Genomic DNA, 26329 nt, shown 5'->3' on the forward strand with positions numbered 1-26329 from the left:
CATTTCAACCATGCTTTGCGCACACCAACCCGGGCTTACAGTGTTTACAACACTGCCATGTTGTAAAGATTGGTAGTTTCGAGCTATCCTTTTAAAACAGCAATGATTGACATTCAGCGTTGGATCTAATGACTTCATCAGCACTAGGGCAGTTAGATGGTAGGGGAAGAGATTATAAAATGCTGTTTTAACTGTTTTAAGGGGTGCTTCACGTAAAATGGTGCCACTCTCTGGCACCATCCAGTTTTCCCTTGCAGCTACAGCTATAACAATCTTAAAACAAACTGAACGGTTTAAAAGTTTGACTGATGCTGGTAACATTTGAATGGTTTTACTTCTGTCATACAGAATATGAAGAGCCCACAGTAATTTGTCTCGCTCCACAATACTATGTATTAATAACTATTCGAGCAATATTCCTGCGTGCACTGTGGTCTGGAATTGAGCGGTTATACTGGCTGTTAAACATCATCTCTTCAAGACCACTATTGAAATGTCCCCTGTGGGAAAATGATCTAATTGCACATTTCTGGAGGTTGGAGAGTGTTACTGCAAGTTGGTCCCAACTGCCAGCTATTTAGTTCATGTCCTTGAGCAATGACAAGTTACCTTTAGTCTGGAGAAAACTAGCAGAAAAGAATTATCTCTCATAAGGTCATATGGAATAGGAGTAGAATTAGGCCATTCGGCCCATCAAGCCTACTCTGCCATTCAATCATGGCTGATCTATCTCTCCCTCCTAACCCCATTCTCATGCCTTCTCTCCATCTCATACGTTAGACAGCTGTTCGGCAATGATCTCTTGGATCTATCAGACAATGAAGAAACCACAGAATTATGTAATGCAACAAAAGGCCATCGGCATGCTGTGCAGAATTCAGCCCATTCTTCCATCAGTTGTGTATCTGTCATATGAGAATTTTCCCGAATAGTCTGTGGCCCATAGCACTGTGGCCATCACGCTATGTTTAGACCCCATAGCGTTGCAGCCGGTAGCACTACATTTAGAACCCATAGCGCTACAGCCGGCAGCTCTTTGTTTAAATTCCCCGCGCATACCGAGACAAGTATTGTTTTTGTCCTCTCTTGCCAATTAAACTGATTTGCAACTAAACAGACGAGTGAACCTTTTTCTGTTCAACTAGTCAGATCCTTGAACCTGTTCCCTTGGGACAATTGGCGTAGTCGGCAGGAACTGACGAACAGAATAGAAAATGTTTGGTAAAAAGAAATAGCAAACGAAATGGCACTGGTGCAGGCCAAGCCTCTCGCAACAAGCTGCAGCCGCTCGTCGCCTTGGCATCAGCAGACAAAACTGTAGCAGTGTGGGACAGTGGAACTGGTGAAAGAATCAAGAGACCTAAAGGTCACACATCCTTTGTGAATTCATGTTATCCAGCCTGACGGGGACCACAGTTGGTCTGTACAGGAAGCGATGATGAAACAGTGAAGCTATGGGACATTCGGCAGAAGGCTGCAATCCATACGTTTCAAAACACGCACCAAGTACTGGCAGCAAGGTTTAATGACACAAGTGATCACATTATCTCTGGTGGTATTGATGATGACATTAAGGTTTGGGACCTCCAACAAAACAAGTTAATTTCTACCATGTGTGGTTATACAGACAGACTCAGTGACTGGTTTGACCCTGAGTGGGGTAACGGAGAACATCACCAACCTCACTGACCATTGGGACAATCTTGTTGGCCATAATATTACGACGTTGTGTGTGCGGATTGGCATCATCACGACCACGTGGACTTTACTAAAGCCTGTGGGGTGGATGTAACAGGGTAACGCCTGCGGGCCGGATGTGACAGTAACCAAGGGTGGAATGTATGTATGAGAATTTTTCCCCAAAGGGTCTGTGACCCATAGCGTTGTGGCCACAGCACTATGTTTAAAGCCCACAGCACTATGTTTAAAGCCCATGGCGCTGCAGCCGGTAGCACTATATCGTGCTGCAGCCGGCAGCTCTTTATTTAAATTCCCCGCACATACCGAGAACCCAGAATTGTTTTTGTCCTCTCTTGCCAAATACAACTAAATTGCAACTAAACAGACGAGCGAGCCTTTTTCTGTTCTACTAGTCAGATCCTTGAACCTGTTCCCGTGGAACAGTATCTTCCCATGCTTCAAATCTTTGGTCAATTTTCCATTAAAAGGTTAATTGGTTTCATTGTCAATTAATTTACACTACCAACAATCTATACTTTCCGTAGAATACTCAGCATAGATTAAGTCACACTCAATTCCCATTTTAAATTGTGTAGGAAGGAACTGCAGATGCTGGTTTACACTGAAGGTGGACATAAAATGCCAGAGTAACTCAGCAGGACAGTCAGCATCCCTGGAGAGAAGGAATGGGTGACATTTCGGGTAGAAACCATTTTTCAGTCTGAAGTAGGGTCTCATCCCAAAACATCACCCATTCCTTCTCTCCGGTGATGCTGCCTGTCCTGCTGAGTTACTCCAGCATTTTGTGTCTATCCCCATTTTAAATTGATGTGCTTCGTCCCATCCTCACTGACTGCATGTTGGGGCTAGAAGATGGGTGCTTTGATCAGGGGTTGTTGGTACTTGAACAAACTATAGACATAATGATATAAGAAAATAACTGCAGATGCTGGTACAAATCGATTTATTCACAAAATGCTGGAGTAACTCAGCAGGTCAGGCAGCATCTCGGGTGAGAAGGAATGGGTGACGTTTCGGGTCGAGACCCTTCTTCAGACATAATGATGTAGGTCAAGGGGAAAGCAGTTGCTGGAGAAGCTTGTAATTGTGATAAAATTATTCAGAATAATTCATTTGCAGTTTGGGAATCTCACTGTAGGTCTCTTTCTGACAATCCATGAGCAGAAATTGGCTTCTCTATTTTAATTCAAAACCCTTCACAACAGTAGCAACTGACAAAATAACCTCTTGAGTATATTCGCACTGAAGCCATAAAGGTTACATTTTGACATTAATTTTCAATCAACTGTGATTAATTTTTAATCATCCCTGGTGACACAGAAATTGAAGTAGCTTGCTCCCTAAATCTTAAACATCTTTCTACGAAGGGATAACCAAAATATAAACTAATTATTTTGAATAGTTTTATCACAACTAAGAGCATCTCCAGTAGCTGCTCCCTCCTTTGTCTCATTCATTACCTCAATAGTATCCAAGTGTCTACAACCTCCGATACGCCCACCTTCCAGCACTAACTTTCTGGTCAGTATATTGTCCTTAAGCAATATCAGTTTATTTTTACCTTACGACCTTAAAATGGGGAGGTGTCTACCAGATTACATTTGGATTACATTTATCTTTTTAATGGAAGCTGATAAAAATCCAGAGAAAGAGACTGGATAATTTGGCAGAATTAGGGGCAACACAGTTATCAACAATTTGCAAGCTTGGCTATGAAAAATGTAATTCACCAAATATTTGAAACAAAAGCAGAAAATGTGAGAAATACCCAACAGGTCAGGCAGCATCCGTGGAGAGAGAAAAAGTTAACATTTCATAACAATCATCTGTGATCATATTTTCTGTTTATTCACATTGGAAGTATCAGCAGGGTTTTCTTCGCATCTCAAAGGTTCATTTTGTCTCTCAGAACTACAAGCGATCTGTGCGGCACATCTCAGTGTGTTTGGGTGCTCAAGGATTTCTTATGAAGCCAAAAAGAATATTTCTGCTTTTCGTGTGCCACAAGGAAACCTTACAAAAAATAACCTTTCTGAGATTCCTCTGAACGTGGATCTACTTCAGGACTTTACTCAGCTGAAATACAGATCTCACATGTGATTGGGGGTTAAAGTTCTGATTGACATCATCAGACACCAACTTCAAATTACATTATGGGGTTTCTCTTACCAATGCTGCCTGCACCAAAATGTTGCATAACTTCTCCATGAGCAAACAGCAGTCATGGGGAAGAGAGATGGGAGGACTCATCTTATATTTTAACGGCTTGTGGACTTGGCTTTGTCAGACCTGGGAAGGCCAAACAAAGGACAATCTTGAAACAATATTAATGTTGCTGAAGAAGCTCTGAATCAACACCAATTCCTCTTCTCCAGAGATGCTGCCTGGCTCACCGAATTACTCCAGCTTTTGTGTCTATCTTTAATGTTGCTGCAGTTGCTTTTGTACAAGTAGTTCTGCAATGATGCGATAGTTGTGGTCCTGATGAACTTCAAGTTATAGAAAATAGGTGTTATAAATGAGGCAATCTTGTCAATGAGGGAAAGGGGCATTAGTGTGTCAGACTCCCAGAAGAAAGTTAATTTTCCACCAGGATTTTCTGACCCCACTGCGCACCCATTCTCCCACTATCTCACCCCCTTCACCACCCACCCAGTATCCCTGTTCCCTTCCACCTACATCCCTCCCTCTGGCTTTACATTTTACTCACCTTTCAAATCTCTCTTTATTAATCCCCTTTTGCCTTCTTTTTGCCACCTTTAGTCTCTTTTTGTCAACCTTTACATCTCTAGATTTTGTTCTCCTACCTGCCAAACACCCCTTACCTGCATCCAGCTATCACTTGCCAAGCTTTGTCCTGCCTCCACATCTTTTCCAGCTTTCGTTCCCCCACTACAATCAGTCAGAAGATGACTGCAGAGTCAAAACATCACGTATCCATATCCATCAGGGATGCTGCGTGATGCACTGAATTACTCAAGCACTTTGAGTTATTTTCAAAAATGAAGGTCTTTTCAATAGCGCTGAGTTGATTTTTGTTTCTGCAAGCTCACAATACCAAAGGCTTTATGTTACATTGTTTAATAGCGTTTTGTTGCACAATGTGAACAATGTTATTACTTGTTAACTTCAATGACCAGCTGTGGTTAAAATAGCAGCTGTGTTCTTAAGCTGCTTGAGACAATGCAGGAAAGTTACATGGAAGGAAATTTACCCGCCCCTCACCCTAGACTGTTTAAATCCAAGACTGATTTTTTTCCTGCTTGTCATATTTCCAATGTAACTTTTAAGAAGCTCTCCAGTTCCAGGTCCAAATCGTATTATAACCATTTCAGCTCGCATAATGCAAATAGTATTCCCTAATTCATCGCTTGTGTTACGTCCAATTCATGTCATGGGAACATGCTTTATAGCAGAACTATGTAGAAAGGAACTGCAGATGCTGGTTTAAACCGAAGATACACACAAAATGCTGGAGTAACTCAGCGGGTCAGGCAGCATCTCTGGAGAGAAGGAATGGGTGAGATTTCGGGTCGAGACCCTTCTTCAGGTTTCGACCCGAAACGTCACCCATTCCTTCTCTCCAGAGATCTTGCCTGTCCCGCTGAGTTACTCCAGCATTTTGTGTCTATTTATAGGAGAACTATTTGTATTTCAATTCTGTGCAGCCTGCCCACTCTACACGATGAATAGCATAACGTCTGCAGGGAAATTTTACAGCAATTCCAATGTGGAACAAGTGTTAATTCTATGCTTTTGTGCATCCTCCCACTAAAATATTTTTTTTCTCTGCAGTCTTCCCAGCTGGCCTCAGAACAAGAATAATGAAAAGATCCGATTACAAATAATGATGCTTGGCAATTCATTCAGGTCAGTTCTGCAACATGCCAATTAGATTACACTGATGAGAAAAAGTTAATTTCTGAACAAATTGTTCTTCATGCTTATTGGTCCATAACAATATCTCTATTGTAAACTTTAGAATAAAGCTAAGAAATATGTTGTCATTTTCATATTGAACAGGCCAACTCTTCCAGAAGATCTGCATGGATCTTACAATAACTGGACCATTTCTGAATTGAAACTGTAAGACAGGACTGCCAAAGGAATTATGTGCCACTCTGGTAGATTCTTCATGGATTAGCTCCTGCAAATTTCCCAGTTCTCAGAATCAGTAATTTTTCCACTGAAACAGTGTAACGAGTCAAATGCAAGCAGCTCAAAGGAAAGAAATCAACTGCTGAAAATGTAAGATTTTCTACTTCAATTATTTAAGTTAAGTTTGAAGGTTTTTTTAAATTAGTTTACAGGCTGAGAGAAAGAGAGATTGAGAATGTGTGCAAGTGTGAACACGCAAGTATGTGAATGCATTTGTGCACTCGTGTCTAGTTTAGTGCAGGGAAACAGGCCCTTCAGCCCACCGAGTCTGCTCCGACCAGCGATCCACCACACACTATCCTACAGACATTAGAGACAATTTACAAGCCACTTAACCTACAAATCTATATGTCTTTCGAGTGTGGGAGGAAACCGAGCCCAGAGAAAACCCACTCAATCACGGGGACAACGTACAAACTCTGCACACACAAGCACCCGTACTCAGGATCAAACCCGGGACCCTGGAGCTGTAAGGCAGCAACTCCACTGCTGCCCCACCGTGCCTTGATCTATCTGCCATATTTCTTCCTCACAGATCCCAAGGTATTCCAAGTTTTTGTAGACATCAAACACGTTCAAACAGCAACATTTACAGTGAGTGTGGCCGAGGATGTTGTCTCACTAGCTGTCAGAGGTGTTGTCCACTTCCATCGGGAGAGGCAGCATATGGACGCAGCCCCTCACCAATGAGCTGGGAGTTGGCCTCCGTGCGGAAGGACGCCCTCATCCGATCATCAACTCATTCTTCAGGAGACAAGATCAACTTCATCCTCTCCTGCAACCAATCCCAACTCACCAATTCATGAGACGTTTTACTGCCTCAAATTACTTCCATTTCTTGATCCACTTGCAATCCAATTAAAATGAACTTCCTTACTCCAGAAAGGTAGGAACTTTGGTGATGCCAAACCTGCAGATTTATTTTCTATATAAAATGTTGTTCTATTACTACTCCAACACACTTTTATGGTTGTGAGTAGTCTCCAAAGAGTCATAGCGTTTTTCTGGTCGCTGCTGGATTTTGAGATGTTTAAAAAATTTCGGCAACTGTTGGTTTGAAGCCAATGAGCGTAGTTTGACGTCTCCTGATGTAGGTGCTGTCGTAGGTTGTCACCAGGTTGTCACCAGGTGACGTAGGTTGTCGCCGGTGCTGACATCGGTGAATTCCATTGGCGACTACCTACGTCAACCGGCGACAGGTACCGGCGTCAAAACCGGAGGTCAAAATGATGTGAATTGTCTTCAGTTGTCACCAACAGGATCATAGCTTGTCGTGGCTTGTCACGGGTAAATGTAGGTTGACTTCAGTTGTCGTAGGTTGTCGCCTGTGTGGTCGTAGGATATCGTAGGTGCGGTCGTAGGTGGACGTCCTAAGTCGCGACGATTGGGTCACCAACTTGCCGTAGCTTGACGTCGACTAGGTGGTAAGTTGTTGTAGCTTGTCGTAGACATTGTAGTAGGGGTGGGGGGGGGGGGGGGGTCCAGTCACTAGATTATCGGTGATCTGCTATGACTATGACAGTCGCCGGCAGTCGCCTAAAAAGAAAAATCGCTTAAGTGGGACAGGCTCTTCACTGAACCCTGGTGTATGGATGGAGAGGGGAGTCAGTATCATCTGGTGAGTCAAAATTGAAAATCTTATATCGAATATGAAACTGACCATTTTATCTCATGTTTGCTGTTAAACTCCACGAACTGCCTTCAGAACATAAAATTAAAAACAGAAATTCTTCTAATTTTCAGTAGCACATTAGTAGCAATCACACAAAATGGTTTATGAAAAGATGACAGTACAGTGTTAGAAATTCAGCAACACATCCAATTTCTGTTTCCATCTGAACAAAATAAAATACAGCGATAACTCAACTTAACCATGTGTATTCTTGTAGATTTTCTTTGGTCGCAAAATCTTTTCACACTGCGCCTTTTAAAAAATATATAAACAACTCCTCACTGGCTTCTTTTGTGATGGAATTGATTTCAAATGGAAATAATTTGCAAACAATATATAAAATAATTTTTTGTCATAGAATACCTACAACTTACAAAGTTGGCACGAAATGCTGAAGTAACTCAGTAGGTTAGGCAACATCTCTGCAGAACATGGATAGGTGACATTTTGGGTCAGAACCCTTCTTCAGACTGATCAGGGTCTGAAGAGTCCTGATCCGAAACATCTCCATGTTCCCCAGAGATGTTTTGTGTCATTTCTTTTCCAGAATAGCAAGGCTGGAATTGAAGCACTTTACCCAGTGTGTACAGAACAAGATGTCTTGGTTCCCTACATCGTCTCCTGAGCAACAAAAAAGGGATTGGATCATTGAACAAAATAATGTCATTGATCCAATGGGTGAGAAATCTTTTAGTAAAAGCCCATCAGTGGACTTAAAAAGAATTTGTGCATCTTCCTGGAATGAAGGAAGACTGTACTGTTGTAACTAAAAAGAGCGATTTTTGTTTTAGTTTCATGCTCAAACAGGTCATTGCAAGTCTAATACCATGTTACAGGTAGATTGCTGTACATGAGGACCAGCACAATGTTATCATCAGCGTTCTAATTATAGCTAACAGAAAGGTGGGCGGTGGATAGTAGTGAATGTTTCCAAACAAACAATTCATATATAATCTTCATAAAAATCAAAGCACTTGTGCAGTGGGCGAGAAATGAACAAGCTTACACACCTTCTTTCACTTACATTCTGACACAAAGCTTGCTCAATACCAGCAAGCAACAATTTCAAGACTATGTAATTAAAGATAATCTACTTTTAATTTAATTTTACCAGGCTAACAACTATCATATGGAAGGTTGATCACACCGAAAGAAGAAATGAATAATTCAAATAGTTACCTCCAGATTAGTGGTTGCCTGTAAATTCCTTCTTAAGACTCATACTTGTTTCAGTTCAATTCGCATTAACCAGGGTTAGGGTACACAGAAAATAGGGCAAGGCATAGGATTACTGCTTGCACATTGTGGCCCTGGAGTAAAGCAGTAGAATAGCTCTAGCTTTTTTATCACAACTGGAATATGTGTACAATGGATGTCAGATGAAGACATTGCAATGGTCAGCTGCAAAATCTTCCACATTCCCACAATGCAAAGTTTGTCTAATTTCAGTCATGAAGACTCAGACATAAATCACAAGTGCTGTTATAAATCATGCCTCAGCATAAACTGAGAAATGAACCAAAAGAATATGTTAAACTTTTACATAGCCAAATCTCAAAATGAATCCTCTCCAAGTAAATAATACATCAAAGCATTTCTCTGTTTTGCACGAATTACAAATTTTCCAAAATATTGCCAATCTATAAAATAGTATCCATACTTAGCGCAACTGCTATGATTTACAAACAAACATCTTTTGAAATATCTAACTTTTGGTACGTAAATAACCTTACAACAAACTTAAAACAAGAGAACTTAAAAATAACTTGCAAATAGAATGTTAGAACTTTTTAATGAATAGCTTTCTTTATATTAAACCTGTTCAGAAGCAGCCACGGTGCAAAGAATGCAACTTCACAGCTTAATAATGTGGGCCCAAGAGAGGAAGCGAGTTATTATTTAGGTTTCAAGAAATTAAGAATTTTCTCTCCAGAACATGCCAAGATTTTACCCCCACCTTTCTGTAACTGGGTCCTGTCTTCTCCTGGGATCTTTGGTCTTTTATTCTGTTTTTTCAACTTTGAAAGGTTTCAATTTTTGATAAAAGGAATGTCTAGAAATAAAAATGTGTCAATTAAAATCAGATTCATAGGACAGAAAAGAATTTCGTTAAGTAAATGGTATAAAATAACACAACATTTTCTACAAGTAAATCGAAATAAACACATCATATTTATTCAACCAGTTGACTGCATTAATTCTATATTTCATTTCATAATAGTTGATTTGAAAATAGTATCCATCACTCTCTCATAAATTCATGATAATCTGTGCTTTAAACTGTTTCCCCTTGCACGCAAACTATTTCTGATCTTTCCACACAAACTTCTTCAAAGATAACGCAACACTATCAAAACCACATAATTCCATCCTTCGCATTTGTTATTTTAGATAATCTTGCAAGGGTCTGCACTCTGCAGACCAAATAGTTACTAAATCCAGGTCATATTGGTATTATGAAGGTTAACCTATGATAAGCGTTTGGCGGCACTGGGCTTGTACTCGCTGGAGTTCAGAAGAATGAAGGGGACCTCATTGAAACATCCAGAATAGTGAAAGCCTTGGATAGAGTGGATGTGAAGAAGATGCTTCCACTCGAGGGAGAGTCTAGGACTAGAGGTCATAGCCTCAGAATTAAAGGATGTTCTTTTAGAAAGACGAGGAGAAATATGTTTATTCAGAGGGAGGTGAATTTGTGGAATTCTTTGCCACAGAAGGCCGTGGAGGCCAAGTCAGCAGACACTTTTAAGGCAGAGATAGATAGATTCTTGATTAGTACAGGTGTCAGAGGTTATGGGGAGAAGGCAAGAGAATGTGATTAGGAAGGAGAGATAGATCAGCCATCAATGGCAGAGTAGACTTGATGGGTCGGATGGCCTAACTCTACTATTCCTTATGACCTTACGACCAAAATAGTCGAATTAAACTCTTCACTGTGTTATTTTAATCGAACAAAATAGCAATGTACAATTAATTTTTTATGTCAGCCAGTATTTTTTACTTTTTTTGGATTGGAGTGCAAGATGCGAATGTTTTTCGGAATAAATGATACAGGAAAAGGAAAACCCAGAATTTGAGTGCCAATTACACTAAATTAGTCGGGCCTGGCCTTTTATCTTTGTTTAAATGTTTGAACAAATGATGTCAAATGACATTCACTGCCTAGGCAATGTGCGATTTTAGATTCTATCTTGTGTACTTAAGACAAAGAAATCTCTCACATCTCACTTTATCCGGTAACCTAAATCATTACCTCATTCTCTGTGTCTGCTGAATTAAATGAAAAATGTTGTATGAAGTGTTCAAGAAAGAATTGTGTGTTACTAATGTCAATACAAATAAATTCCCCGAGCTCGTATCACTCAAATTTCTTTTAGTCTCCCAAGGAGCCTACTTTTTTGTCAATTCAAGGACAGCATGATATTGTTTCTTTCTACTCCTCCTTTCTCGCTTGCATTTGACCGTCACATCTTCTCTCAGATTCTTAGCCTCCATAATCAAACCAGACAAATAAATGTCACTAGTACTTCAAGTATTTGGGCAGCACTGTGGCGCAGCAGTAGAGTTGCTGCTTTACAGCGCTTGCAAGCCGGAGACCCGGGTTCAATCCCGGCTATGGGTACTGTCTGTACAGAGTTTGTACATTCTCCCCATGACTGAGTGGGTTTTCTCCGAGATCTTCAGTTTCCTCCCACACTCCAAAGACATACAAGTTTGTAGGTTAATTGGCTTTGTGTATGTAAATTGTCCCTCTTGTGTGTCAGACAGTGTTAATGTGCGGGGATCGCTGCTCATATCTGTATTCCATGTATCTCTAAACGAAATTAAACATAGTATCTAGTTTATGGGCAATTTTATTTAAAAGGGGGCTTTTGGTTTTGGCTATGTAACTTTCACATTGTTCGGGGCACTGAATTAAAGTCCACAATTAACACCTGCCCCAATACCTCCTCCCCCACCTCCGTCCAGGGACCCCCAAGAGTCCTTCGATAACAGGCAGTCTTGGAAGCCTATCCTGCCTAGTCAAACCGCATGTCAAAAACCTCGGCGTGATATTTGACTCTGCATTAAAGTTTGACAAGCAAGTCAACGCTGTGGTAAAAGCCAGCTTCTTCCAATTTCGTACCATAGCTAAAATCAAACCTTTCCTCCAATTCGACGACACTGAAAAAATCATTCACGCTTTCATTTCCTCCCGCCTAGACTACTGCAACTCCCTATACACTGGGATCAGCCAATCTTCCCTGCCCCGCCTGCAACTGGTCCAAAACGCCCCAGCGAGACTCCTGACGGGTACCCGTAAAAGGGACCACAGCACGCCGATTCTGGCCTCTCCACTGGCTCCCTGTACGGTACAGAATCAACTTCAAGCTCCTCCTATTCACATATAAAGCCCTAAATGGATATTCCCCCCCCTACATCAAAAATCTTCTAACCCACCTCTCTAACTCCAGGTCCCTCAGGTCGGCCGACTTGGGGCTACTCACTATCCCGCGGTCTAGGCTTAAGCTCAGGGGTGACCGCGCTTTTGCGGTTGCAGCTCCTAGACTGTGGAACAGCATCCCTCTCCCCATTAGAACTGCCCCCTCCATCGACTCCTTTAAGTCCAGGCTCAAAACCTATTTCTACTCCCTTGCGTTTGAGGCCCATTGAGGAGGCGCTGTGAACTGTTTTGTATGTGCTGTTATGTTTGTGTGCTACTGTATGTTTCATTTTTTCCTTAGTACCTAATCAGATGTGCAGCACTTTGGTCAACGTGGGTTGTTTTTAAATGTGCTATATAAATAAAATTGACTTGACTTGACTTGACTTCTCAGAAAAACAGTTGTTCGGTGTACCTAGTCTAACTTCATCTACTGCATTTGGCGTTCCTAATGCGGCCTCTTGTACACCAGCGAGACCATGCAGAGACTCAGTGAGCCATACTCAAAAAGGAGGAACAGCACCTCAGATTCTGCTTGGATAGCTTACAACCCAACTATATGAACACTGAATTCTCCAATGTTCTCAATTTTCTCCCACTTATCTTTTCACCTCAAACCTTTGTTCAACTTTCTGCCTGTCAAAAAACCCTCCTCATCTGTACAAACCTATTACCTGAGTAGGAAGGAACTGCAGATGCTAATTTAAACACAAGATAGACACAAAATGCTGGAGTAACTCAGTGGGACAGGCGGCATCTCTGGAGAGAAGGAATGGGTGACGTTTCGAGTCAGTCTGAAGGTACTCGACCCAAAACATCACCCATTCCTTCTCTCCAGAGATGCAGCCTGTCCCACTGAGTTACTGCAGCATTTAGTGTCTATCTTCAACCTATTACCTTCCTGGCTTTGTACTACCCCTCCTCCCTTGCAGCTTTCTTTTGTCCACCCCCGTTAGTCCGTCTAAAGAAAGGTCCTGAACCAACACATCACCTCTCAATGTTCTCCGGAGATCTTGCATGACTCGCTGAGTTACTCCACTTTGTGTGCAGATGAAGATATCATTTTCCAGAAGATGAGTCAATTAATCAAATTACATCTTTAAGATGAATGAATGCATACCAAATAAAAAGGTGGATACTTCCTTGGAAATAGCCCACTGCCAGTATATTATGTATTTGGCAATGTATGGATGGCTTGCCAGGCATGATTACTGAAACCTAATACACCTGGCCATCAAGAAGTAACTATCTTACCAGAGCTTGGGACAGCAGAGAGTCAGACTCACACTGTATTGTCCCCCTTGCTCTACCAATTGCACCCAGGTTTTGATTTGATTGTATTTATAAGCAGTGCTAGTTGATCTGATCGGATAGCATGCAACATGAAGCTTTTCACTGTACCTCAGTACACAGAACAATAATAAACCTAAAGCTCAACCCAGACACATTAACCCAGAATGTGCGATGCAGTATTTCTGCAGCTACCATATGGTAGAGGATGACATTGCTATCAATTGTAATGACTTGAAACTTGATTTCTTATCTTTGTATAACTGCTGCAATGCCAAATACCCAATTGAACACACAAATGTTCTGTGTATTCCCACCTCCTCGTCGATCGTTTTCACTTCAACTGAGCAAAGTGTGTCATCTGCTGAATTCCATTATTTGACTTAAAATATAATCCTGTGCCTTCGGCTTAATGCTTTTCCATTTCATTTAATCACCACCAACCCGAGCAAAGTATACAAGTACCTCTGGATGCATGGAATTGTTTCAGATTCTCCCCGCGAGTTTTAGTTTCAATAGCACCATCCCTTTTAAGTTTCCTTTTCATACGATTTTACTCTCCCAAGATTACTTCACTACCTACACCCATCGAAATATGCACCTGTTGCTGAACCCATCAGATATCCATGCAAGCTTTGCCCATTGACTGACTATAATGCAGCAATAGGCTCTCAAATGCCATAAAGGAGATTCTACACTGATAAACACTTTAAAAAAGGCAAGGCTAATATCAGCTTGATGAAATACCAAATAAGGCTTACATATTAAGATTTAATCATTGGGATACATATTGCACTTGATTTCATATTTTATGGGTCCCTCGCATCTTCAAGTGGCGTTGTTCTCGTGACACTGATTATCTATTTATACAATAATGACATGTAGTCACCTGCTCTAGTTCACATGAAAACACGTCGATGATTGCTTGAAACAGATATCGTACATTATAAAAGAGTGCACATTCTACACCAATGCTCAACGTAACTGTAAAATAAATGTCCATTCATAAATAGACATTAAAAAATCAGTAATGGTTATAACCTGCTCCTCAAATGTAAACTCACATCTAAAATCTTACCCTCTTGAAATTTAGGAACAGCCTCATCCCACTGCAATCAGACTACTGAACTAATTAGCAAGTTAGTCCAGCGCTAAACAAAGACACAGTGCTGAAATCAGCAGGACAGGCAGCATCTATTGAGAACACAGATAGGCGATGTTTCCATCTCTAGAGATTACAGGTAGGTGACGTTTCCAGTCTGGACCCTTCTTCAGACTGATTGTGGGGTGGCGGGGCTGGAGAAAGCTGGAAGAGGTGGGGGTGGGACCAATCCTGGCGTGGCAAAGAATGGCTGTGGTAGCGAGTCTGGGTCAGAACATGATTGAAGAGCAGCAGGAATCACAGAGGAAGAGCAGTGAGAGAGGGTCTCACAGAACTCCCAAAGAGAGGAGAGCTTCTTCAAAGTAGGCATACATTGAGAAGATTTTGCAGTGGAGCAGTAAAATGTAGACACTAGGAACTGCAGATGCCAGTAAAGCAGCTTCTCTGGATGGCATGGAGAGGTGATTTTTCAGGTTGCGACCCTTCTTCAGACTGATTGTAGTTGGGTGAAAAGTGTTTTGCTCAAGATTGCAGCATCTGCAGTTCCTCCAATCACCTCTAACATACCCCTTTCCCAGAGGTGTTGCCACATACTTATTTGTAACTCTTCCTCGAATAATGTTTGTTCCAATATTGCACTTTTTTAAAACTAGGGTCCCGCCCCCCTGACATCAGTCTGAAGAAGGGTCTCGACCTGAAACGTCGCCCATTCCTTCTCTCCCGAGATGCTGCCTGACCTGCTGACTTACTCCAGCATTTTGTGAATACCTCAGATTTCACTGCAATCGTTTGCACTTATCATTGTATTTATAGTTATAATCATTACCGTGTGTAATATTTAATCTATGAGCTATATATGAACAAGGAATTTCATTACACCCTGGTATATATGGCAACAAACTAACAAATCTGAATGCATAATCTGTGTGGAGTAAAGGACAGTTTTCATGATCAAAATTTGTTTCCGTTTCAAGAGTCACTGGTACACATCAACTGTAATGTTTGCCTTTGGTCTGACCTCAACCTCAATGTTGTAATTATGCAAGATTTTAATTGAAAGTATTGTACACACCAAGTAGTGTACACACATTATAGGAGGTTAGAACGAACATACTCCAAAGAAGCAAATTGTATCATTGCAGCTTAGGCGATACCAAACAAAACACTACTGTTTTACAAGTGATTTGCCTATTGTAATTGTAGACTTAAAGCCAGAGAGGAATGCGCCACCTACTAAATAACTACCAACTCATTTCAAAATACGTGGTTCTGACAAGATGATTTAAAATGGATGCAAGACGGGTAATGAGATTATAAATACATTGTTTTGTACAGTGAAACTACAGATGGGTTCAAAGTAAGCAGTCTCGATCAGCATGTTGCCTTTTTAATCCAGCCACTTTTAATGAATAAAACATTAAAGGTAGAGTACACATTGCTTTGTATAGTGTATAACCTGTCATTATCCAAAGAGCCTGGGTGTAACTTGATAGAGATGATTGAAGAAAAAGACATGTTTGTGCTGTTGGATCAAGTCGTTGAGGGGAATAGTCGCTAGAGCCTACGTTTCCCTGGAAAGAAAAGCACTTATTTTAGCCAGGTAGTGTGAGAAACTGATAAGAAACTCAAGCACGTGGCTTTCCAATATATACACACTTACCTTTTTGATATCACGAATGCAACCATTTCAATACTAATACCCAGCCCGTTTCAAGTTACGAGGCCACTGAGAGGGAATTTAGACATTAAGTTTTTTTTTAAACTCAAAACAAATGACACAAATCGAAAATCATTAAGCTTCTCCCTCATACCAAACGATTAAGTATTCCTGTCAAAGGTAGATACAAAATGATGGAGTAACTCAGCGGGACAGGCAGCATCTCTGGAGAGAAGGAATGGAGACAAGTATTCCTGTCACTTTGATTTGAAATAGTCATTGGTCTAGGAAGGAGTATCAACATCAAAAGTCAAATTTTCTTTTTACTATCCAGTGAAATACCAAAATACTAAGTAAAAATCGAACCTCAAGAACACTCTCAATATAAAGTTATTCAACATTTAATCCTGAAGTAGATATGACTTCCCGGAGTTCACAACGGGCTCGAAGTTTGACTGGAAAGGTTAGCGAGTAAACGAAACTACTGCACGTACTCAATGGGTTTCCAGTCCGCTGCATCCGAGTGAACAGGAATCGGCCTCATTTTGCCAAACAAATAAAGAATTGTAGAAACACGGGACAGCGGATGCTGGTTACCAAAGAAAGACACATGCTAGAGTAACTCAGTGGATCAGACAACATCCCTGGAGAACGTGGAGAGGAGGCGTTTCGAGTTGGGGGAATTCTCTGCCACAGAAGGTAGTTGAGGCCAGTTCATTGGCTATATTTAAGAGGGAGTTAGATGTGGCCCTTTTTGCTAAAGGGATCAGGGGGTATGGAGAGAAGGCAGGTACAGGCTACTGAGCTGAATGATCAGCCATGATCATATTGAATGGCGGTGCAGCCTCGAAGGGCCGAATGGCCTACTCCTGCACCTATTTTCTATGTTTCTATGTTTCAGATTGACAAGAATTGTGTGTTTTGTATGTATGTATTTGTATACATTAGGTATGCAATCAAATAGTTTCACTGTGCCTAGTCACATGTGACAATAAAGTATTCCATTCCATGTAACTCACAGACAACATCCCCTTAACAGCATCAATTCCTCTCCTGCACCTCTGCTGGTTTGGCGTAAATAAGCAAACCACACTCATGCGGAGAAACAATCCGCAAAAGACCAGAGAACATTCAAGATATCTGTGCAAAATGCTTACTTGCAAGTAGAAATAAAGTGTCAGGACCGGCTCACCGGGCACAAACTCCGCGATTGCATGAAGCGCTGTGCTGTGCTTACTTGCAGCGTGTGTGTGTATGGAGCACTCTACATCCAAGCGACTGCGGCCGGGGATTTCATGCCCAGAGCACGCTCCCCTTCTAGATGGTAAATCCTTCCGTCTTGCCCAGTCTTTCTGGATTATTTATTCTGCGCTTTCGCCCGTTCTCCGCTGCATTCGCTGCGGGATGACTGTGCGACTGACCTGCAACGTACCAACAGCACCCACCCAGCCGCTGGGCAACCTCCAACATTACCCCCTCCCTCAGGTCGCTGTGCGGATGGATGCCCGCGCTATTCCTGCCCGGCCAGCGGTCCCCCCTTGCAGTTCATGCCTTCCGCAGTTCACAGAACAGCTGCTTCGGCCACCCCCATCACAGGCAGGCAGGCAGACTCCCCCCCTGCGAGCTCTCACTGGCACCGACAGATCACAGCCATTGCATTGCCATGGACGAGCCGCGACCCGGACTGCGCGTCACTGACGCTGCTGCTGGGCCGAGCTAGGAGCTTCTGTCAAATGACAGTGGCGAGGCTGCTGCCAGTCACACATCAGGCGTGCAGCAGAGCAGACACGCTGAAAGATGCAGGAGGAAAAGAAAGAGGAAGCTATCACTTCCTCTCTCACACACACACAAAACCATTGCACTTAAGATAGTTTTTTTGGTGTTGAAGAGCATAAAAACCACTAGCTGTTTGAGCTGTCACACGCACAGCCTGCTTTGGCGAGAAGGTGTTAACTGCTTTACAACGGTTACAGGTTTAATTTGAACTAGTGCATCGCATTCGACAATCTCTTTAAAGTTGCACTAAAATAAATGCACGTTAAACACATGCACATTTCTGATAGGAAGCAAGGGAAAATTGAAGAGATTAAATCATTTAAATTGTCTTATTAATTTAAGGGGAACGTTTTATCCAAATTCAATGGAATTGAATGGAAATCTCCAGATATAGAGGGAAGAAAGCGTTTGCCACTATTGCCTTCATCGGCAGGGTACAAGCGTTGGGACGTCACGATACAGCTGTACGAGACGTTGGTCAGGCCGCATTTGTAAAACTGCACAGTTCTGGTCGCCCTGCGATAGGAAAAAAATCACGAAACTGGAAAGGGTGCAACGGTGAGTTACAAGGATATTAAATGGTCTGGAAGGTTTGTGTTAGAAGGAGAGGCTGGGTAGGCTGAGAGGGTTTTTCCCTGGAGCATCGAGGCTGATAGATGATTCCATAGAGATATATAACATCAGGAGTGGCATAGATAAAATGAATAGCCTTAGACCTATCCCCAAGATAGAGGTCTAGGTTTAAGGTGAGACAAGAAAGATTAAAAAGGGACCCGAGGGGTAACCTTTTCACATAGAGGGTTGTGGCTATGTGGAATGAGCGGTCAGAGGGAGTGTTAGACCTATTGGCCACAATTATAACATTTAGAAGATACCTGGACAGCTACGTGGATGGGAAAGATTGGGAGGGATATAGACCGGATACAGGCAAGTGGGACTAGCTGTGTTAGGCAATTTGGTTGTAATGTATAAATTGGATCAAAGGGCCTGTTTTCATACTGTAGAACTCTATTGCTCCATCTATAATAATTATGAAACTGCTAACCAGATGTTTTACAATGCAAGTTTAACTAACTCTACTTACAGAAGCATGACAAAGACATTTTTTTAAAGAGCAGTTTACAGGTACCATAGATAATGTTTCTAATAATCTGAGACAACACAAGGATATTTGCAAGCATATTAGCAAATAAAATTTTGAAGACGAATAATACAGGAATAAGGATATCAGAATAGAAGGCTGAAATCTGGGTCCGAGGTGTTTTAAGCAGTATTTTTAAGAGGGAAGGTAGAGTGAGCAAGATTTAGCAAAGCAATTATGGACCTACTATGTCCGGTAACAGAAAGCAATTCCTTCCAAATAAAAGCGTTAAATGGCTGAATAACATCCGAGAAGTTTCGCAAATGAAACTCGGTTGTTGTAAGAAATCTGCTGCAAAAAAACATTAATATAGCAGTTGGACAAATGGCCAATGGACAGCTACTCCTAAAATCACAAAATCCTTCAAGTATTGTGGCATTCAAATCACTTGTGAAAGAAAGCAATTACATGTACAAAGCATGCACATCACCTCACCCCATTCTAAAGCACATTAAGGTCTATCTTCTTCTTGCGTTTGAGGCAGCAGAAATTATGTAATGCCCTCCAGGCGCTGTAGCCAGTGCAATGTGCTGTTGTCGAGGGCCATGAGGTCTATGATGCAGTTTTGAAATCCAGTGACAGTTGCAATAAGCAATGTGCTCAATAGGATCTTAAAAACAATTAAAAGTTGCTACTTAATTTGTTTACTTTAAATTGTGAAAGGGGGTGAATAAAAATCAATGTTCTGATGCAGTGTCTCTGACTTGAGATGTTAACTCCTGTTTCTCTTTCCACAGATGTGGCCCTATCTGCTGAGTGTTTTTAGGAGAGTAAATATTAGCCAATGCATAAATTCATATGTACATTTTCAAATAATCTCAGTGCATCGTCATGATCTACCCAAGTTGGTAAAAGCATCTTTGTTCAACAGTTCAGTTGAAATAATGATGGCTCCATCAATTATGCCCTTACTTAAACGATGTCCATGCTGACCAGATGCATGTTTATAAACACACACTTACCCACATTTGGTCCATGGCTTTCTGTGTCCGTCACCTACAACGGGACCCCACTACTGGCCACATCTTCCCATCCCCTCCCCTTTCTGCGTTCCGCAGAGACCGTTCCCTCCGTAACTCCCTGGTCCACTCGTCCCTTCCTACCCAAACCACCCCATCCCCGGGCACTTTCCCCTGCAACCGCAGGAGATGCAACGCCTGTCCCTTTACCTCCCCCCTCAACTCCATCCAAGGACCCAAACAGTCTTTCCAGGTGAGACAGAGGTTCACCTGCACCTCCATCAACCTCATCTATGGTATCCACTGCTCTAGATGTCAACTTCTTTACATCGGCGAAACCAAACGCAGGCTCGGCGATTGTTTCGCTCAACACCTTCGCTCAGTCCGCCTTAACCAACCTGATCTCCCGGTGGCTGAGCACTTCAACTCCCCCTCCCACTCCCAATCTGACCTTTCTGTCATGGGCCTCCTCCAGTGCCATAGTGAGGCCCACCGGAAATTGGAGGAACAGAACCTCATATTTCGCTTGGGCAGCTTGCAGCCCAGTGGTATGAACATTGACTTCTCCAACTTGAGATAGTTCCTCTGTCCCTCTCTTCCCCTCCCCCTTCCCAGTTCTCCCTCTATCTTCCTGTCTCCACCTATATCCTTCCTTTGTCCCGCCCCCCTGACATCAATCCGAAGAAGGGTCTCAACCCGAAACGTCACCCATTCCTTCTCTCCTGAGATGCTGCCTGACCTGCTGAATTACTCCTGCATTTTGTGAATAAATATCTTCGATTTGTACCAGCATCTGCAGTTATTTTCTTACACAATATGCTTGTCTTGTTGCTTCTTGAACATTGTGGCAGTAACTGTCTAAACCATCTTCTCGGGTAGTGCAATGCAGACGCCAGCCACCCTCTGTGTGGAAAAAAATTCCCAAGATCCGGTGGCACGGAGTTGCTGCCTTATAGAGCCAGAGACCCAGGTTCAATCGTGACTACAGGGGCTATCTGTACAGAGTTTGTACATTCGCCCGCAAGTTTTTCCCGGGTGCTCTAGTTTCTCCCCACACTCCAACGACGTATAGGTTTGTAGGTTAATTGGCTTTGGTAAAAATCGTAAATTGTCCCTAGTGTGTAGGATGCTTGTGTGCAGGGATCGCTGGTCAGCGCGGACTTGATGGGCCAAAGGACCTGTTTCCACACTGTACCTCTAAACTAAACTAAACATCCCTTCCAAATATCCTCATCTTACACAATGCCCCTCTCGATTTAGACATCCTCCATAGAAAGAAGACTCTTACTTGCCCTACCCTTACTATCCCCCTTATAATTTTGGCTACCTCTAACAAGCCATCCTTCATAATCTTCCACTCACAGGAAATCAAACCCAACCTATCCAGAAGGGTCACAAGCTGCAACATCACCTGTTCATGTTCTCCAGATATGCTGCCTGACCCGCAGAGTTTCTCCAGCACTTGGTGTCCTTGTGTGTAAACCAGCATCTGCATTACCTTGTTTCTACAACCTATCCGATCTCTCTTATAACTGAAGGTATCACAAAATGCTGGAGTAACTTAGCAGGTCAGGCAGCATCTCGGAGAGAGGTAATGGGTGACGTTTCTTCAGACTCATGCTCCTCCTCTTCTTATAACTGAAATGCTCAAATCCAGGTCATCATCCTGGTGAATCTCTTCTGCACCCTTTCCATCGTAATCCCTCCTTCCTATCGTATGATGACCAATAATACTCCATTATTACGATGGAGTACTACATTACGATGACCATAATATGCCTAACCAACATTTTATCATGTTAACAACTCACTCGTGTACCTAAATGACAATGCTATGCTCAAGCACATAAAATAAATGCTTAGGGAGATTAAACTACTCTTGAAGTTATCATTCTCAAGGCAAATTAAAACCTGTCTCTCCGGTTGGAGGTTAAACATAAATTACCAGCTTGCTTTCATTACAAAATAATAATGCCACTTTGTAAACATTGCTTAGATTTCTTTTTGCAGCAAGAGTAGGACGAGTGTCTGGATATATAAAGCAGCCTCCAGTTCTATTAAAAGCACAGAACACTTGACTTGTTCCATGCATGGAACTGGGATTTCTGTTTTATTTGATTCAGCAGCCTCTCTGGAAAGATTTATGCAGAACAACTACAGTTTTCATCCTATTGCATACTAAAAAATTGTATTTTTTAGGAAATTTACATTTTTTGTTAGTTAAAGTGGGTGCGGAAATTATAGCATTGAATCTGTCACATCCCACATCCCAGTTTGACTAAGCTGCATTATTCATCCTGTTAAAGCCACAGCCACCCACAAAAAGGTGATCAAGAGGTGAACCAAAAAATATAGGCTCCAATTACCCAACTGTTGAACTCAAGTTTTTCTCCAGGTGTGGTGAATACCCTTTTAATTCTTACAAAGGAGTCTGGTCCGTTGAGCTTTTGGACTGCGACCAAAAAGAAAATTTTATATTGATGCAGTCAAATTATCTTGCTGCGAGCTATTCCCACTTCCTCCAAAAGGCACAATTACAAACACAGCAAACGCTTTAACATCAGTAGCATTCCCAATTTTTTGTAATTGCTTTTGCACATGTAAATTTGTAAATCACAAGATGCTGAGATTTAAACATTGCCTATCTAAATGATACAATTTAAAATTCAGATAAACTTAAAACAAACTTTCAATAAGGATTATATATTTATGTGAAAAGATTTCACTATTTAACAAACTACAGTAAATTTTAATTAAATCTCACTATTTGAGAATTCCGACAATTTGGCATTGGGCTCGCCAGGTAATGTTTGCCACACTTCCTCTCGACTCGCCAGGGCCCCAATCCCCGCTTTTCTGAGTAGCCGTGGCATCGGTTCTTTGAGTTTAGTTTAGTCGAGTTTAGTTTATTGTCACGTGTGCTGAGGTACATTGAAAAGCTTTTGTTGCATGCTAACCAGTCAGCGGAAAGACTATACATGATTACAATTGTTCCCGTGCTCTCTTTCAAATGACTCATCTCCCGTTTCAACAAGCTTGCTATAAACATACCAAGTTCACTGGGATAATATATTATAATACTGGGTGACATCTAAAAACAGCTAACTAAAATGTGTTGGGGTATTCATATTGAATGTCTAATAGCCAATAATTCAGAAAATGTGGTTGTCTGGCACTACCAAAGAAACAACTGCCAGAACATCAGAGGCTCACAGTAACGTGAATGCATCTATTTACCTTTATATATTGTACTTAGAAAATATATCAGACAAATTATTAACGATATTTAATGATCATATTGCAAAACTATTTTAAAAGCCAACTGGCAAACAAGGTAGACACAAAATGAAGAAGGGTCTCGACTCGAAACGTCACACATTCCTTCTCTCCAGAGATGCTGCCTGACCCGCTGAGTTAATCCAGCATTTTGTGTCTGGCTTTGATTTAAACCAGCATCTGCAGTTTTCTTTCCTGGCAAAGAAGATGACAGCCTTCAGAGTGTGTTAGTAAGGGGCACATTTAATCTTTTGCAAATCTTAGAATGTTTTTTTCCCCTTAATTCTGGTCAATTAATATTAATGCAAATATCACTTGTTTTTGCTATATAGTGCGCTTTGCCTTGCTTCAGTAGTCGTGGATGCACATCATACAAACAGAATCATGATCACAATCCAATACAAGATTCGAACAAGATGTTCATTTTTAACAAGATGGCGGCACGGTAGCGCAGCAGTAGAGTTGCTGCTTTACAGCTAATGCAGCGCCGGAGACTCAGGTTCGATCCTAACTACGGGTGCTGCACTGTAAGGAGTTTGTACGTTCTCCCCGTGACCTGCGTGGGTTTTCTCCGAGATCTTCGGTTTCCTCCCACACTCCAAAGACGTACAGGTATGTAGGTTAATTGGCTGGGTAAAATTTTTTTTAAATTGTCCCTAGTGGGTGTAGGATAGTGTTAATGTGCGGGGATCACTGGGCGGCACGGACTTGGAGGGCCGAAAAGGCCTGTTTCCGGCTGTATATATATGATATGATATGATTATCTACGTTTGTCAAAAAAAGAGAAAACAATTAAACCAGAGTGCATCTTTTATATCCCTCACATCTTTATGGAAGATAATTGTTTTTTTATAGGTAATGCTTTTAGCACCAGCAAATTTGCCCATTCTCCTCCAGGCTATACCAACCACTTTCCCAAGTACCAACAACAGAAAATCACAAATGTTACCTACTACTGTTCAGTTTTCACTCAGTGTCTTGATGGTGAGCATTTGCAGCCTGCCATTGGTTTAGTGGATCCTCCCCATGGTTCTATTTGTGTGCATTCCCAACAAAAACTGATAAAATTGCAAACAAAATCAGAGCTGCATTTGCCTCCCTCTGGAACTCTATTGCTGAGAATAGCCCAACTCAACAAGGGAGTCGAGGGAGTCAAACTTGCTTTATAAATTAAATTATATAAAGAAAATAAAACTGCCACAGAAATGACAGATGCTTTCATTCCAGGCTCCCCCCATCTAAGGAAAGTCTATTTTAAACATCACTGACTGTGCAACTCAATGAACCGTGAAGAAAGCTCAACATTTTAAGATTCCACAGACACTATGAAATAAGATTTGGATCAGATATAATTCGAATAGCAAATTCTCACAATCTCCCAGAAAGAATGAATTTTAGTACATGATTAGAGATATTTTTATTAATTACAATATATGTTTCCTATGGAGTTGAGGAAAGTCTGGGCTGCCATACTTGCAGCAAATCCTTGCACCACAGAATAGTGATAGCGAATTTGTGACATTATCAGAGATTTGAAAATAACTTTAAATACACTTTGATTTGAGGTTTGAGCTTCAATTATCTTGTGGCAGACCAGGCAAAAACAAATCATGCCATGGTGTGTTACTGCTATTGACTTTGTGCAGCAATGTGTACAACCTCAAGACATTTCTGAGCACTTCACAGTCAATAAATTACTTTTGAAATGCAGTCCCTGGCCTTTGTAAACAAATGCAGTAGACAATTGAATGTGGCATTTCTTTGCTTGATGTTGTGCAGCAAAAACCACCATGACTTTGATTAAATAAATGTTCTGTTAAACAAGGCACAGAATTGTACAGAAGCCCAATGGAGTGACGCAAAGGCCTCCAAAATGTCAACAGTTTTTGGAGAACTGTATTATTCATTACCTTCGCTGTGGTTGGCACAGAATAAAAATGACTGATAAAGGTAGAGGCACAAAAGACTACTGATGCTGGAATCTGTAGCAAAAAAAAGCAGAACTGCTATACAAACGCAATGGGTCAGGTAGTATCTGTGGAGGGAAATGGGCAGTCAACGTTTTGGGGCGAGACTCCTCATCTCCAGTCTAGAGTCATCCCGTCAAGACGAAGGCTCTCCACCCAAAACAATGACTGCCTGTTTCCCTTCACCGATGCTGCCTGACCCACTGACCAAGTCTTGCAGCTCTCCCATTGAATGACAAAAATGCTGGCCCTGTTGAAAAGCACAGCTATAAGCAGTAAACTGACTGAACCTGCTGATATCATCTGTGGTATCCACTGACAGCCTGTATTATAGTTGAAGGTCATGTCACCTTGATAAAGTCATAGGGAGTCATAGTGAGATACAGCGTCGGACACAGGCCCTTCGGCCCAACTTGCCCACACCGGCCAACATGTCCCAGCAACACTCGTCCCACCTGCCTGCATTTGGCCCATATCCCTCCAAATCTGTCCTATCCATGTACCTGTCTAATTGTTTCTTAAACGTTGCTGCCTTAACTACCCCCTCTGGCAGCTCGTTCCATACACCCACAACCCTTTGTTTGAAAGTTAACCTTCAGATTCGTATTCAATCTTTTCCCCTTCACCTTAAATCAATGTCCTCTGGTCCTCGATTCCTCAACTCTGGGCAAGAGACTCTGTGCGCCTATCTGATCTATTCATGACCAATTACATATGGATGTTTAGTTTGTCTGAAAATTATCATCTGTAAAATGTGCTGTTGCTTCACGCATTCCTTACCAATCCTGACCCAATGAGAACACCTTTCTCCTTCATTGTCAGGTCACCATGCCTGGGCTTGAGTGAGATGGGTAATTTCATAATTGGTGCCGACATTGAAATGGTGAGACAAAATGCTGAAGGAACTCAGCAGGACAGGCAGCATCTCTGGAGGGAAGGAATGGGTGACGTTTCGGGTTGAGACCTTCTTCAGATTAGTCAGGGGAGAGGGAAATGAGAGATATAGATAGCAACGATGCAAAAATGTCACGATGATAACAATGAAAAAGTAATTTGTTTCACATATCTTTCTTTCATTTGTTCTATATTTCTCTACATCACTGACTATATCTCTCGTTTCCCTTTCCTCTGACTAGTCTGATGAAGGGTCTCGACCCGAAACGTCACCCATTCCTTCTCTCCAGAAATGCTGCCTGTCTCGTACTCC

At 41.7% G+C, this 26329-nt stretch overlaps 1 protein-coding gene across 14 annotated transcripts in view; it reads right to left on the reverse strand.

The window, feature by feature from the left end:
- The window catches only part of dtnba (dystrobrevin, beta a), a 335231-nt gene that overhangs the window by 252452 nt on the left and 56450 nt on the right, over window positions 1–26329 (reverse strand). For 7 of the 14 annotated variants that reach the window (XM_078399385.1, XM_078399386.1, XM_078399384.1 and 4 more), the window contains exons 1-2: window positions 17161–17695; window positions 9489–9584 (exon numbers count right to left, since the gene is read on the reverse strand). The gene's annotated coding sequence lies outside the window, so the exon portion shown is untranslated. Of the gene's footprint in view, window positions 1–9488; window positions 9585–17160; window positions 17696–26329 lie in introns of those variants that run through there. The other 7 variants (XM_078399376.1, XM_078399375.1, XM_078399378.1 and 4 more) reach the window with 5 other exon arrangements.

Source organism: Rhinoraja longicauda, chromosome 5 (genome assembly GCF_053455715.1).
Source record: "Rhinoraja longicauda isolate Sanriku21f chromosome 5, sRhiLon1.1, whole genome shotgun sequence".
Lineage (NCBI taxonomy): Eukaryota > Metazoa > Chordata > Chondrichthyes > Rajiformes > Arhynchobatidae > Rhinoraja > Rhinoraja longicauda.